The 13,620-nt window shown below is 38.6% G+C and overlaps 1 protein-coding gene across 1 annotated transcript in view; it reads right to left on the minus strand.

The window, feature by feature from the left end:
• The window catches only part of ANK3 (ankyrin 3), a 378,181-nt gene that overhangs the window by 209,383 nt on the left and 155,178 nt on the right, over positions 1-13,620 (minus strand). The window lies entirely within an intron of this gene.

Here is a 13,620-nt window from a genome sequence, read left to right on the forward strand (position 1 = left end):
AAATTACTTTGAACACTCTGTATGTTATCTAAAAGGCAGAACACAGTGCACTGTTTGTCCACTGTTCATGGGCTACCAAACTAGGTTTAAAAAGTTGCTTATTCTGGAATGACTTTTAAGAAATGAGCAAGGATAGAGACCACAGTTATGTGACCTTAGGGACCTTTCTTTCCAATGCAGTAAAATCACAGGTTCTTGTCTGTATCCAAAATGCCCTGTACCTACACACCACCATATAGCTCTCCCTACTCTTCCTCCACATCTGAAAGATTTCAGAAGACTCACATAATTCTGCCTTTGTAAAGTTGTGGACAGAATAATGTTGTACTTGGCCAATACCTAGTTTTGAACAAAGCAGCACCAAATTCCCACTTCCCTATGTGCTACAGAAACTTGAATAAACATATTTCTGCTTTTAAAGACGTAAGGAGTACACCTGAATGACGCCCAGAGCATGCTTTCAACTATGGGGCATAACTGCAAGCAGTGAAAGGCCACATTCAGGCAGGTATCTGGAATTTGGCCCAGCTCTTCAGTGAAGCACAGGGCAGCAGTGAGAAGAGTACTGTACTACAGAAGCACTCCTGGAGAGGGAAACTGGGCAAAGCTGCTGACTTAGGAGGGCTGGGGAAGGTATCTCAAGGAGGTTGGTGGAGAAACTATCCCATTTCAGCAGGAAATAGAAGACTGCCTCATGCCTATCTGAAAAAAAAAAAAACGCAAAGAAAAAGCACCCACGGCTTCACTTTTCACTTTCTAGCTCAGAAGCTGCCTCCATGACCTTGGAAGTTATTCTGTCTGAAGCTTAGTTCTTTCTCTGTAAAATAAAGTTGACATTGGTTCCCCTGTCTGACAGAACCCAGTTATTAGGAGGGAAGTGCTTAGAAAATACAGCAGGACCAGAACTGAAAAAGGGTTTTAAAAAAAAAAATCAATAGTTTTCTTTTGAAAGAGGATCCCCAGCACATCTCCATCTGCATTTGGAAGACCCATGAGCCCTTGCTTTAGGAAACCAACTTCTTAATCTAGCCACAAGTGAAGTGAATGCTGCTATCATTCACTGCTTGCTAGCTAAACCTTTTAGCCATATTAGCCTGTAATTTATGCCTAAATAACCTCATTAGATGGAAACACAAATAATGAATTATAAACTGGTATATGTTTAAAACACTTGAAGCATACTTTTTAAAATGTTAGCACAGAAAGCAATATTCACTTATGCATCTTAAAAGCCCTAATACCACCTTATGCATAGGCCATATTCTATGCAAGTATAAAGCAGAACAAGCTTTTATTAATGAGAATAATTCTAACAAATGAGGATAAGTGAACTCACCCAATCCCTTGAGATGTACATAAGTGCAAGGATTTTATCTGTCAGCCAAGGCTGCTCCATCCCAAGTAACTAACTGGACCTAACATTTAGATGTTTTTATTATGTGGACTACAATCCCCACTTGAACTGCAGAGTCCAAACTCCTTGTGAACCATATTTCAGGAAGAAAAAAAAATTCCTTTTCAAGCTAGGCTTTTGAGAAAATCTATCTTAGTAAAGCAACAGTCAAAAAAAAAAAAAAAGTCTTTATAGTTGGAGCAATACTAGCAATACTAATTCAGGATAGTTTGTGTAGCTTGCAGGCTGCAACAGTCTCAAACAGAAAAGAGATTACAAAAAGGGTGTGATTAAAAGATTCAGATGCCTGTGGCAAAGAGACTGTACAACCTCTGCTTTTGGGGAAACGGTGAACTGGCATCATTCACTGGAAGGTGATACAGCACTGCCAGATGAAAGCTGGATGAAGTGTGAAGGTTTTCATGCCAGAGGGGTCATAACTCACTTCATAGAATCATAGAACCAAGGGAATTAGGTACTGGAAAACTTCATTAAGGGCTACTTTTCAGACTTCAGGAAAATAATTAAGCTATTTGATTTCACCCTTAATTACAAAGCTAATGAAATGCCAATGAGTGTTTCAGCACAATCCATAGGGTCCTGATAAAGAAATATAAACTGTATCTTACTTGAACAATGGGAAATTTACATGTCCTATTAGCACAAAGATAATGTCTACTTAGCTTCATCTACTCATGAAGTTGCAGTAATGGCTGAGAAAAGATCGTATAAACTTGAAAGCGAAGTGTGTCATTTGGTTTAGTATAAACTGCTAGTCCCACTTAAACCTAAATTCTTGACAGACAGCAAAATGGCATTAGCACAAACATTGAGACAGATCTTGAAAAACCACAAGCTACAGGGGGTAAAAAAGTGATCTAATTATTGGAGTTAATTTATCAGTTAGTCAGCAGTTTATGGAGCACAGATAGTACCATCACTTTTACTTTTTTCTTTTCTTTTAAATAATTATACAGCACAAGGAAAAAAAAAAGGTTGAGACAATCATGAAAATACTGGTTTTCTAAGAATATGCCAAAAAAACGGATCTATGAAAATCTAAGCTCTTCTAGAGAAGATCGGACACCATAGAAATGTTCAATATTTACACCGGATCACTATGGCTCAGAAATGGCCTACAATCACAGTAAACAAAGTATCTTTACATTTTCCCAAAGGTAAAAAAAAGCATTATAGGTAGAACAGAAATAGCAGAGAACAAAGGAAAGAAAAACACATGAAGAAAAATAGAGCTAATTCTTTTTAGGTTACACTTAATTTCTGATTTATCTGCTGTAGAACAAATGATTAAAAAGGGGATGGGAGTCTATCTTTCTGCCAATATAGCCCCCTGATGGGGGGCTGGATTATTTTGCTGAGAAAAGTGGTGGAAGTGAAAAGAGAAGAAAGAACATGACATACTAGACGTAAGGGCAATATTGATTTACCAATTTATGAAAATAACACTTTGAGACTTTGGATAAAGAAACAAAACAAAACAAAAAGCTGTGTGAAAGTCGGTGCACCCACAAAAGAACCCTTCAAAGGAATCTCTTAAGAGCTGTCTGCTCACATGTTGGACTAGCAGGCCTTGTGTCTGTCTCAAATAACAAACAAAAACCAAAATTGAGTCAACAACATTAAAAGCTTACTTAGCATCTAGTTTTACTTTTGTCTCATTTTCACACATCTGATGTCGGGGCAGGATGGGCCCATCTCCAAACATGCAGAAAATAGAGGTCCCTAAGTAGCAAATGAATGGAAAATAAGAACTGTAAGGCTTTTTTTGCCTGTTTTGTTGCACTGAGGTAGCACCCTCTCTTTTCCCTCCCCCCTTCCCCCACTTCCCCCCACCTGCTCTTCTAGCAGAATTCTGCTTTGGCAATAATAATCCCAGACAAACTCTGAGGAAAGGTGAGAGTCAGAAAGGGATGCACGCACTACACAGAGAAGGGAAATAACTACATTGCATTTTATAGACCACTTCTACAGGGCTTATCCAGTTTTTGAACTTCCTGCGTAAACTTTGGAATTTTGTTGAGTTATGTTTCATTTCTGATTTGACTTCTTTAGGGCAAAACACCTTAAAAAAAGCTTTGGAAAGGACACAAATTCACAGCCAGGTATTTGAAGCTGAGTGCATTTGTACTGTCCCATGAAGAGACTTACTGCTTTTTAAATGATCTTGCTGCGCTCACTGGGAATTTAAGCAAAAATGGTAGCAATTGTAATTGCAGAAACAAACAAAAAAACCAAACCAAACCAAAAACCAAACCGCAACCTGAGTGAAACAACCCACCCCCCAAAAACCTCACACACACTCGCCCTCAAACATCCACACAGAAAACAGCCATGGAATTTGGTTTTCACTACATGCTCTCCAGACGAATCACCTGCCTTCTGAGCTCAAAGCAGCAGTCACATTCAAGCTCTCAGAATTAAGTGCAAGATTACTATCCCTCTATGCAGGGATGACAAATTTTGTCTTAACTGACGAAGTTAAATCTTCCGCAGTCCAGCATACTTCCAAAACAAGGATGGCTGATGTGTCTGTGAATTCATCACTAACTTCCAGTTTGAGGGATGACATTTAAAGAAAGCCACCGATTTCAGTTTGCCTTTAAGACTTAAGTTGTAAATAGGGACAGTTCAAAAGCTGACTCAAGGCTCACTTAACCCGTGGCCCCAGAGGCAGAAAAAAAAGTGGGACAATAAATCTTCAGCTGCCCCAGGCCATAGAGGCATGGTAAATCTGCCTGCAGAATGGGAGAGGGAAACAATGTGCTTATGCGCCAGCAGATGAGAAAGTGACTATAGAAAACTGCACAGGACCAAGGACCTGGAGATTATTATCTCTGACTTTCAAAACAAGATAATTTTGTTTGAGGCCTGCACAGAAAGAAAGGGAGCTAAGAGTGACAAATTAACTGCTCTGTAAAGATGGTGTAAAAAGTTTCATCTATGACTCACAACAAACTAAGAAAAGGATACTGCTGTGTATTATTTATAGAGGGACACTAATTGGAAGATAGATTTTGAGTGGGTTTGTGGATGGAATTGCTGAGGAGTCTGATGCAAGGAACATGGTAAGAGTAAGATACACAATCTCTAAATTGTTGCTGAGCAAACACTCAAAAAACTTTTTATTCTTCCTCCACCAAGAATAACATTGCTAAAAAACTATGCTTAATGGGAATGACTGAAATCATACACTTTTAGAAAAAGCTTTTCTACATTTTTCTCTGCAATTCAAATAACCAGGACTGAAATTCAGTATTGGTGTCTCAGGGATGCCGACAAAGACCACTCTATGAGATGGTAATAAATTGGTTTCAATTATGTTAAGGGGTGGAAGTAATAGTCAGGACTGATATTAGGTCATAATTAGTGACATATTCCCAAACCTGGTTTGGAACTACTTAGTAATGTTCTGAAACCATAAATTCAGTAGATGAACATTCTTCAGGTTCCTAGTTTCATAGTTACTCTCTATGTATCCCACCATGCTCTCCTAGTTTTACTACTGCACACCCCAGTATATCAGGGGCACTAGGAAGTAGCATGGTGCTACGTGGCACCAAACTGAGAGTTTTGATTGGGAATTGTTAGATGCCTCTACAAATTACACCAACACAACCAGGGAAGTCTATCCCAGCATGTAGGATTAAGTGCAAAAGTAGGCTTTGTATCAGTTTTGCACTTCCGCACACATAATTTGAACGCTGCCTGTGATATGATGGGAGGATCTGTCCCTGCCTGGTGAGCTCCAAAACAGAAATGCAAAAACCCATTCATCAGGATTTTATGGTTCAGCTACAAACTTCACCCTGAGTGGACAATGCCGCTGCATCTGTTAACTTCCGCTTCAACACATGAAAACAGCAGCCAATTTGCTAATACATCCAGTGAAGAATGAGCCTGTAGAGGGGTTTCCTTCAACATAATGAAAGCAGGTATCAAGGGGGTCCGGTGTGGCTTTCAGAAGTGTCTCTGTCAGGTCATCCAGTCCCCAAAGAAACAAGTTATTCTTCCCTGCTCATCTCAGATGGAAAACTCCCTGTCTCAGAGTGGTTTAAAAATAACCCAAACCAGCAGCAGGAAATGTCTTTGTGGTATTTCAAGTTACTCGGTATCAAGTCCCTGCCTGCTATCCCTTTTTTGGAGCACTAGCAATCTCACAATAGTAAAAGCTTTACATAGCCATACCACTGCAGAACTGCAATACCTGCAAAGGTGCCAATAAGCGAATCTGCTTAAGGAAATGAAGCTGCTGAACAAAGAGTGTGGTGGGACTAACAGTCACAAATAGATGTAACACCTTTGCCCATAATTAATATATCTAATTTTCCAATACCCTTTAATTAGAGTTCTTTGGTTTTTGTTAAAAAGGTTTCAGTCAAAAATATATACTTTAGGCTAAAACAGTTTGACTAAGTAAGCCTCTACATAAATCACTGCACAACGTATATCCAGGGCTTGTAAGACTCTTTGCCTTAGGAAGATACTGTGACCATGAGAATATTATTTTACTTGCCCTACCATGACAGCCACAAAAGGAAAAATATGTGTAACTTTGGACAAAGGCAGCACTTGACTGCCTTATGAAATAGGTTATTTCCCTCACCCGCCTTCAACAGTAGGGAGCTGCCCTAAGTGACCTGGTGCCCATATATTTTCCCGTTGCCAAGCTCTGCACATCAAGTGCAGCTTACTTGTTGTTTTGTTTTGAAATAAAAAGTTGCTGAATAACAAAGGACCCATCTGCAAAGGTCACAGAAAAGGCTTTCTTTGAAGTTTCCAGCATTTCCCAGTTGCCCTGAGACTTTCAACTGTATAATTTTTTGCTGAATTTCTGTGGTACAAAAATACAGAAAGTACAAGGAAGAAAAACGGTTCCTTGGCTTGTTTTGTGCGGCAGCTAATTTTTAATTTCTCTGAACTACTTTCATACACAAAAATCCACTACTAACTTGCAATATTCCTGAGACAAAGAAAACAGGTGTGTAGTGAGCCAAAGCGAGCTGCAGTTTTGGTTCCTTCCCTGTTCAGTGCAACAGTTGGATGCTGGACCTAGGGTCACTTGACAAGCACAGAGGACGTATTTACTAACTGACTTAAATTGCAGACTTTCCATTTTAGCAAATCGAAGTGCAGAATTTTCAGTGAAGACCTCAGTTCCTACCAATATACACACAATTTATTAAGTTTTAAGGAAATGTTTAAAATAAAAAAAATTAAAAAAAAAAAATTCCCCAATCTACTCCAGCATAAGAAACTCATTTAATTTGACTCCTTAATTATTCATTATTCCTTTTCCTATGTTCAAATGACCATCTTTGTCTCATTCCCAGAGGATGCTCTCCATAATTAAGTCAGGGAATCATTAAAATCTCAACATGCTGCCCGAGTAAGATTTCAGCAATGTGTTCTGCACAATCTATGCAGCAATGAATTGACTTTTATAGGAAAAAAAAAAAGTAAAAAGCAGGATCATTAGCAATCAGTAACAAGAGACAGAAGGTTATCAAATGCATGGCTTTCAGATGATGCTTTTCTCACTTTCTGTAAGTAAATTCATGTACAAGTCCACACTTAAAACAACGGCATGTGAAAATTTTCAATTTTCTGAAAATAACAACCAATATTATAAATCACTCATTTTACATTTTATTTGGGTGGGGAAGGAACTCCAGCTATCACAGCTTCAGTGTTAAAATTCTGCTGGAACAAACCCTTGGAGCAAGAAAGGTCACTACCAGAGGCTGGTCAAAAGCAAAAAAAAGTACACTGCCACAATAAAGATTCAGAAATGTTCTTAATGCATAAATTTCCCATAAAGCTATTAATGTCCACAGGAGGCCAAGTTCTTTCTTGGCCTGGCAAGAGTCAAAAAAACTACTCATCTGCATAATAATTATAATTATCACAGAATAGGTACATTGATGTGATTCCTGAAAACCCAGGTAATAGTAGTGCCCAATTCAGAAGAACACAGTAAGAGGCAATTCCTGCCCTGATCTGTTAGTAAGCTAAATACACAGTGTACAGGGTGTGAGGAGGAAATACTACTTCAGAAAGGGGCAGCTGAATTGGAGATGATGATGTTGGAGGGGACTTGTTTTGTTTGTATTGTATGGCAAACAGAACATAAGTTAACAGACGACAAATATCATACTGGGGATGTAAAACCAGAAGTAGCAGCCTTGAAGACATAGGAAAGAAGGCTCTCTCTCTCTTACATGATTTTGCCTGGGTCTTAGCTGGACACTAAATTTCTAGGAAACATTCGTCAGCTGGAGATGTGAAGAATTTATTGCTTTAACTCTGAAATCACTCTTCTTCGCAAAACAATGCTGAATGCTTTTCTGAATCTGCGGTTAGTAATAAACAGCTTTGGACATGCACATTCATACACACTTAGTAAAGACAAATACCAGTCAGCACTGCAATCTTGCTCATTTGCCTGCCTCCTCCAGCTCCCACTTTTTTGCCCCAAAACCAGGCAAACCCATATGACTGGATGCAAACCTACAAAGAACTAAGGGTGCTTTTTACTTATTCTTTTTTTTTTTTTTTTCCCCTTTATCTTTCAGTTCTTGTGTTTTGTTTTATTTTACAATAGATTGCGGAGGGGCTGTGAAGGAGAAAGGTTACATGGAAGTTCTATTTGGAAAAAAATACCTTTTCTTTTCTAAATAAAATACCTGTTTCTTTTCTAAAGATAGAATAAATTCTACCTGAAATACTTGATGAACCTAAAATTGAAATACTCAATATTACACACAGCAGAAGACAGGAAAATACAAGAATTGTGATCCTAGAATAGACATGGAACAGCTTAAAGTGCACTAAAATAGATAGGTACATAACAATGAGGTGAACTCCATGTAGTTTATGCTGGCACACTTGAACTACACCAGCTTAAGATAAGGTTCCTGCCAGTATAGCTTTTTGGGTTGTTTTGGGGTTTGGAGGGGTCTTTTTGAGACTTGAGAAATAGGCAGGACATCAAGATTGTTGAAGGGCAAACTTGGTTTTCAACTTGAAAGAACAGGGAGGGGAAAGAAAACTTGAAAGAGAGGAGGTAACAAAATTGTACACTGGTCCAGTTAACTTCCAGTAAAAGAAAACTTCTGTAGCAAGGAATTTGTCATTACCTGGAAGGTAATGGGAAGAACTGCAATCACTGGCTTTGTCAAGAGGAAACTTGATAAAATTAATTTAATTTTGTTTAATGAAAGGGTGACATGTATTTATACAGAAGAAAAGCAATACTTGTACTGGACATTCTCATAAGTAAGGTAAGTGACATGTGTTGATGAAAAGATTGTTAGATTAATCCAAGATCTGATAACTGAACTCCAGAATGAGATACTAGCATTCATTGTCAAAATGGATATTCTGCAAGCATCTGTCCTGACTTTGCTTATCTCCAGTGTTTTCATTAATGACTTGGGGAATAGAAAGGGTTGTTACCAATGCAGACAACAGGAAACTACAAGAAGTATATGCATGCTAAAGACAGATCAAAATGATAAGTGGGACCGGAGTAATGGGTTAGGGGTGAGAAGGGGGAAACACCAAAAGGAAAACAGAGTTTCAGTGAGAATGATAAGAAGAGAAAAGCCCCACACTTGCAATAGGTTAGGCAACAAGACTGCTCTTCAGCAGTCTGGAGGGTATAAAACATTGCAAGTTCAATACGGGACAAAAGACAAACAGCACAGTAGAGTGTAGAAGTACAGCCTGCGCAATAAAACAATCTGCCATTTAGCATTTGCAAAGCTGCAGGTATACTATGACTGACTTGTGCTATTCTGTTTCCAGAAAGATATGAATGTTTGGAAAACAAGAACAGTTAGAAGTCTGTAAAACACATCCTCATTTAGCCTAAAGAAAAAATGACTAACAGAACATGGCAACAGTCCTCAAGTCCATCAAAGCCTGCCAAAATGCAGAAAGAAATAGTCTGTTCTCCAGTATTACTATGGATAGTAATAGGAGTAAAAAGTATAATTTGCAGCAACACAGATTTAGGTAAGATACTATGAACATTTTTTGCCATAAGAATAATGAAGTTCTGCAACAGAATGTAAGAAACTTGACAACTTCATCATAAACCTTTAGGAAAGGTGTACAGGATCCATACAACTACAGAAGCTCATGAAAGTCAGCAGGACAATACCAAAAGCAATAATACATGTGTGCATAGCTCTGATGAAGGCAAGTGCTGCACCCTATCAAAATGGTTCATGCAGTAAGTCCAGAGTTGGGAAATCAATAATATGACCTGCACTTACAAAATAAAGAAAAAAAAAGAGGGAAAAGAAACCACAAACAAACAGACAAAAAACAAAAAAAACCCCAAAAAAAAACAACAACAAAAAAACAAAAACAAACCCCCCCCCCCCAAAAAAAAAAAAAAAACAACCCACAAAACAAAACCAGACCACAAAACCATCCCTGAGTCTGTGTCCTGTGGGTCACATAGCCTGCTAAACAGCACTCTGAATCAAGACCTCCCTGTGCCCTAGATAAACATGGCATCTACCTAATGCAACTTAATACATAAGTGAGCACTGGAAGACTAATGTGTAAGTAATTGCCTAAAACATTAAAATAACAAATAAGTTATCAAATGTATAAATGTTTATAAAAAAATCTCCCTGCCTACCTGCCAGACTAGAAACCTGAAGGAACTACATACTGCATATTTATGAGGCTAGTTATCTAGCTATTGACAGGCAAAGTCTCTGCAACATAAAATTCTAACTATGACCAGAATAGAAACTTTAAAGCTTTCCCTTCTAAAATACATATTTGGAGCCATTTAGCATTATTTAGCTTGGTGACATTAATCCTATGACTACCATACCAAGAGGACCACAGACATCCCAGCTTCCAAAAGTCTGTTCTTAGTTCAACCTTACTGTGACAGCACGAAACTATTTTATTGATTTCAGTGTTGTATGCTTTAATAAGTTTGGACGGTTAGAAATGTATTTTCAGTTCCTAATATAAAAATCTATGACCATTAGCATGCCTGATATTATCAGAAGCATTTGCTGCAGAGCTCCAAATGAAGATCCAAATCAAAAGAGAACAGTGATGTATCTGAATTATTCTGGTGAGCTTGAAAGTCTTAAGAATGTATTTTCAGTGTATCTAAAATAGAATAAAAATATAAAATCTACAGTTAGTTCATAGGTTTAAAAATGAAGAGGAATTAAACACAACAAACTACGTAGAAATATACAATATACTAAGAAGTTTGCTCTAAATTACAGGCACACAACAGAATTCTACTTTCAAGAAAACGATGGGAGCCCATCACTTGTCTATTTAAAACTGAGCTAGAAAAATAAAGAAAGGAATTGTAAAGAGCAATTCTGCATTGCCAGGATAGTGGCTAAGAAGATCTAATAGGCTTTTTCCATATCTTATCATCACATTTTGATTACTTTGGTGTGAAGTCATCTATGGGGTCCATCTGTCAGAGAAGGGAAAGAACATCTTTGGTCACAGGCTTGCCACGAAGGCTTTAAACTAAAGTTGCCTGGGTAGGAGAACCTCAATCCATCCCACTCCTACCAGTTTGATGCCAGTGCCAAAAAGAGATGCCCAGAGCCTGCAGAAGGATCACAGGTCAGCAGGAGAGCACCTGAAGAGCAGCACAAAGGAATTCCAGCCACTCCAGCCCTTAAGTCAGCTTCATCAGGAGCCCAACTTAAACGTCTATATGCAAACACACATTGCATGGGTAATAAACAAGAGGAGTTAAGAGATGTGTGCATGCCTGCAGGGCTATGAACTTATTGGCATCATGTAGATGTGGCTAGACTGTTGGAATGGAAGGACAGAGGTTCTTCAGGAAGGACAGACAGGAAAGATGAGGAAGGGGTGTTGCTCTCTATGTCAATGACCAGCTGGAGTATATGGAGCTCTGCCCAAGGATGGATGAGGAGCCAACCAAGAATCTACGGGTCAAGATTAAAGGGAGGGCAGGGACAGATGACATTATAAGTGGGACAACAAGTTGTTCTGTTTTACCACACACACAAAATTGCAATTTTATACAGATTTTTCGTAGAGTCTATAATATTTTTGGTATTAAATTGCAAAAGCACTACAGAAAACTCCAGCTGTTTAGAGATATAAGATAGTTAATAATGTGTTTCTTCTAGATATATATTACATAACTTATACAAGGAGGAAAAATGTTAAAGTTTGTAGCCTTGGAGCTGCTTTCTAGAGTTAAAACACATATTGTGAAGGGTATTCGCTGGCTGCATGAAAACAGGCTAACCAGCGTGCAAGTTACAGAGGCCACAATTCAGTACAAATGCAGTTTGAGTTGCCGTGAAGTTTGGCAGATGATACAGATACAGTGATACTGAAAAAAACAAGTTTTGGACTGCATTACAAGAACTGTGTGTTTGTGAACAGTAAATGAACAATTTAAATACTATTTGGTGAAAAAAAAAAAGCAGCACTCATCAGAATCAGCTTGTTCACATAGGCTTCAGTGCGTAGGCTGAATAATTGTCTCACCATGGTAATAGCGTTTATGATAACCATGATCTCACCATTGCACTCAAAGATCCAAAATACTGCTGGTAGTCTTACAACCACAACAAGGCACACGGAGTTTTCTGAATTTGAAGAATATCCTACCCTTGGTGGTTAAAGCAGGCAGGGTGTAATCTCGTTATATTTCATGTTTTTGCTTTTAAAACACAGAACCTGTAAATTGTTTTTACTAGACAGAAAAGCACAGACTGGAATTGCTATTGTTATGAAATCACCTCGCATTACCCCATTAATTCAAAACAAATAGCAGTGCTCACAGTAGTAATAAAAACTAGCGGTGTTCACCTCAAAGAAAATAAACATTGAGATACAATTTTATTTCCTGTAGCTCATTTTTTCCACCTACTTTCAGCTTCAGCAGGTTACAGTGTACTCTGCACTTGGACCAGGGGATAAAACATGCCTTTTGTCATCACCAGTTCCCTCTTCATCCTGTCTTTCTGGAGGCCTGGAGCCATCTATTTGTAAGTATAGTTATATTGTTTTATCTAGTTTAACAAAGCAGTGAAAAAATCAACACCAGCCATATGCCTGGTTAAGCATGCAAACCCATACAAAAAGAAAACACCCATTCACCAGTATTCCATCAACAATATCCAAGGCAAAATCCTGGGTATGAAAAAGAAAATCAGATGACAGTTTTCCATTCCTGATGGATAGAAGCAGGAAGAGCACCCATGCTGCAGTGTATTCCTACTATGTACTGACAAATGATCTGCCTTTGTCTCTTCTAAAAAAGGGTGGAAACTACTGTCTCCATGAGAAACGTGTTACAAATCTCTTTTTTGCTTTAGTAAGGCATTTATGTACTTAGTAGCATAGTAACTGAGTTCACCCACAATGACAGGCCAAGGGAGAGAGAAGCACTTTAACTTCCAACAACTTAAAAGCACTGGACAAGATTTTTCATGAGTATAAACTGGTGACAGAGAAGGCTGTGAACTACTGCCAGCTGGATTTCTATCTTACAGCCTCCTTCAACCTCACTCCCACGTGCTTTTAGCACTGGATACTCAGCGTCACCATCCAAAACTTTACAAAAGCATATCCATTCTGTTTAGTTTTTATGGCACATGAAGTCTCAGAAGGCAGAGTCTTACTGCAGAAGGGAACATCTGCCACAGTGCCAGTATGTGCCAGTTCCTGGAAGGCTGCTGGAGCCAACGCCGGGTCAGCCCAACCTCCACAACAAAGGCTGGCTACTGCTGACTGTCTACAGAAAAAAGAAAAGCTCTCTGGCAGTTTGTTGCTGTGCTGTCTGGAGTATAGACAGACCTGCCAGTACATGAAAGATATAAATAGAAGCCACTCTGAAGGATACACTTAAAAAAACCCTAAAATTATTACTATATGTATTACACTTTCAGTTGGATGTGCATGTTAATTCATTCCGCGTGTATTACAGGTACACCATCCAAAACTACACAGCATTTTTCAAATTTAAACAATTCAAATTTAAACAAGTTGTTCCCTGAAAAGCGGAGCTGATTAGGTCTGATTTTCCATAACACCTTTTGATCATATGTCTCCTCATTACTCCTTGCACAACTTGAGGTCCCCACCATTTCTTTTAGGCTACTGCCACTGCTTCCCTGCTGGTTCCTTCCAGCCCTTCCCCAGTTACCAGGTTGCCTACC

The sequence above is a fragment of the Pezoporus wallicus genome, unplaced genomic scaffold (assembly GCF_028554395.1).
Source record: "Pezoporus wallicus isolate ANWC-B61680 ecotype Strahan unplaced genomic scaffold, APGP_CSIRO_Pwel_v1 contig_4816, whole genome shotgun sequence".
Taxonomy (NCBI): Eukaryota; Metazoa; Chordata; class Aves; order Psittaciformes; family Psittacidae; genus Pezoporus; species Pezoporus wallicus.